Here is a 3096-nt window from a genome sequence, read left to right as displayed (position 1 = left end):
ACTCCGGCTTTCCTCTACCACAAAAACCTGGCACATCCCTAAATGACCATAGTTGTTAATGTGATGTAAAACACAAACAAACATACACACAAACAAGTTATTATTTGATTTAAATCGAGCCTGAAAGTTCGTGAAGCTGATGCTATATTTTTAGCATAAATCATTGTTTATTATATTACAGCTGATTGCTCGTAATAAAGAAACACTAAGCAAATTTTGGAATCAAAATCAATCAAAACGACAGAAATCACCTCTAGAAATTCAAAGAAGGGTGAATCTATTTAACGTTTTGATGCACCACGTGGTTATATCGTCCAAGTAGGCTTCATCGGTGGTATTAAAGTTCAAAAAAATGAAAACAATAACATTTCCAAAACGTGTGCAACATAACTGCATATGTAGATGTGTACATAAAAACCCTCTAAATTTTATAACTTAAGGATCCAATAGATAATTTGCTCCTGAACATGTGTTTCACAGAGAATCAATAGAGGTTTCCCAACGAGTGATGGTTGATTTTCATTTTTATCTAACTCGAGTTAGTTAATCTTCAAATTGTATAAAGACACGAGGTTGACCGAGTGTCTTTTACCATTTAAAGACTAACGAGAGTTTGGGGACCTGTTTCTCCCATAACGTTCGTATTTTATCTGAAACCCCACTTTTTTTCTGGAAGATACATCCTGTGTGTTTCTGACGGGGAAACAATTGCCATGGAGCATGACGTCACAATGGAAAATTACGTCTAAAAGCATTGTTACGTGAATCGATCATAAATCAAAGATTGACCGATGAATTCACGTCCAGGGTGTTACCCAGGTAACCAAAAATGTTTACCAACACCTGGCAGGTTTATCCAATGAGTCATGAGTTATGAAACCTACAGTGGTTGTGGGAGAAAAAGCGTTAATCAACCTCTTCTTCTCTTACGATTATTGTATGGTCTGGGAGTTGAGGGAAAACAGTGTCAGATATCTTTTTAAATTTCTGCTGCATTGACATGAGATTAGCTTTATATTATTTTACTGTGCGTTAAATAACAATGCTAAGTATGGAAGTGGTATAATCATTAATGTATCTCTGAATGGGTGATTTATAAAGGATTTCAAATGGTGAGCTTTCGAAAAAACTTTTAGTTGATCAAGAATGATGCGAAAGTATTGATTGAAGTGTTGATTTTCATAGAATCAAAATAAGTATCATTAAATATTTCATTTGTCTTTGTAGATTGTAATTACTTATTGGCTTAATTAATAGCTATTTGTTATTATTTGCATGCAAATTATATGAGTAAACCAATTGCACAAACCGTTTCTCTTTAAAGTGTTTTACTATTGTATGTTACTACTCTTTTTTATTGAATCATCATATTGAGGACTATCTTAAAGAAAGTTAAAGAGACCTGAATAATTCACCTCTTTTTAGGTCACCTGAGACAATATGACCTATTGCGATCGCCTTTTGTCCGTCGTCGTCCGTCGTGCGTCCGTAAACAATTTACATTTTCAACTTCTTCTCCAAAACCCCTGAACCAATCTCAATGAAATTTTGCAGAAACCTTCCATGGCCAAATGTTAACCATAATTGTGAATTATATGGTCCCCAGCCCCCAGGGGCCTGCGTCTCGGGGCTAAAAAGGGTCAAACTGACTAACATTTCAAAAATCTTCTTCTCAAGACCCAGATATGGTAAAATCAAATACTTTATAGATGGAGGGTCGTAAGGTGTTTTACCAAAATTGTGAATTTCATTACCCTGGGGTATCACGTTTCCCCCTGGGGAGGGGGTAAACTTTACTATAGTTTATATAGGGAAATTACATTTTGAACCAACGTTTGTTTAATTTCCATTGGAAGTAATTGAATTTGGGTTAGCATTATCAGTATTGGATAGCAGGTTGATGGTATGCACGTATCATGTCTGACTGATCCCCAGGGGCTGATGGGTGGGGCCAAAAAGGGTCGAATTGACTAAAATTTCAAAAATCTTCTCCTCAAGAACTAGATATGGTAGAATCAAATACACTTCATAGATGGAAGGGTTTTAAGGTGCTCTTCCAAAATTGTGAATTTTATGACCCTAGGTTCTCACGTTCACCTCTGGGGAAGAGGGGGATGGCAAAATTTATTATGATTTATAATGGCAAATGATACTTTGAATATTACATGTTGATAACTTGATTGGAATTATAACCCTGAGTTGACAGTTTGATACTTGAAAATTTTGAGCAAGCCCTACCCCCCTTCAGCCCTACCCCCAAGGGGAGTTGGACCCCGCCCTACTCCCCAAGGGGGGTAGGGCGGGGCCCAAATGTTTTAAAAAACAAAAATCAACTCTCTGTTTAAATATATCAGAACTCAGGTGACTGTTAAGTTTTTGTTTTCGAAAATAATTACTTTTCATATAAAAATATTGAATACAGAATCTGATAGCATCATAATTATGAAATATTTCAGTATAATAATGTGAAAATGCATGTTTTCTTTAGTCCATATAGACAATTTATAACTTGTCAGCGTATTCTTTTTGTGTAGTTCATACGCAGATCTCGAAACAGTAAATCTGTCTTTAATTCTAACCTACATACAAATGTTGGTCTATTCAGAAAGATATACCTAACCATCGCCACTTTTACCTCTCAGGTTGATGTTTCTGTTTTATATTTTCGTTCGTTTGATTCAATTTCCTTAAACATGTTTTATCTAATTTGTATTGGCCCTAATGACCTCGGTAGGGTTGATGGACCGTTAAGAATCAAATAATAATGATAACATATTCAAATTCTGTTCTATGTAGTCGGAAGTATATGGCGTCATTTACGTCGGTATCTAAGTCCGGTCGACCGTGTTTCTGGGCCATTTTTGACCCACCTATTCATGTTATTTACAATTTGCTTGGTAGACACGTACATCACGATCAGCTTGACCTTTGAACTTAACCTCAAGTACCAAAATTACAAGTGTTTACCCACTTATTCATGAATGAATGTACATTTTAGTAAGGCATTGTGTTACATACCGAAATTGGAGCATGGCAACTTCTGTTTGACATTTGACTTTGACCTCAATTACCGTAGTTCTGGTTTCCGGGTCATAT

The sequence above is a fragment of the Mizuhopecten yessoensis genome, unplaced genomic scaffold (genome assembly GCF_002113885.1).
Source record: "Mizuhopecten yessoensis strain PY_sf001 unplaced genomic scaffold, ASM211388v2 scaffold716339, whole genome shotgun sequence".
Lineage (NCBI taxonomy): Eukaryota > Metazoa > Mollusca > Bivalvia > Pectinida > Pectinidae > Mizuhopecten > Mizuhopecten yessoensis.
This window is presented reverse-complemented; position numbering follows the sequence as displayed.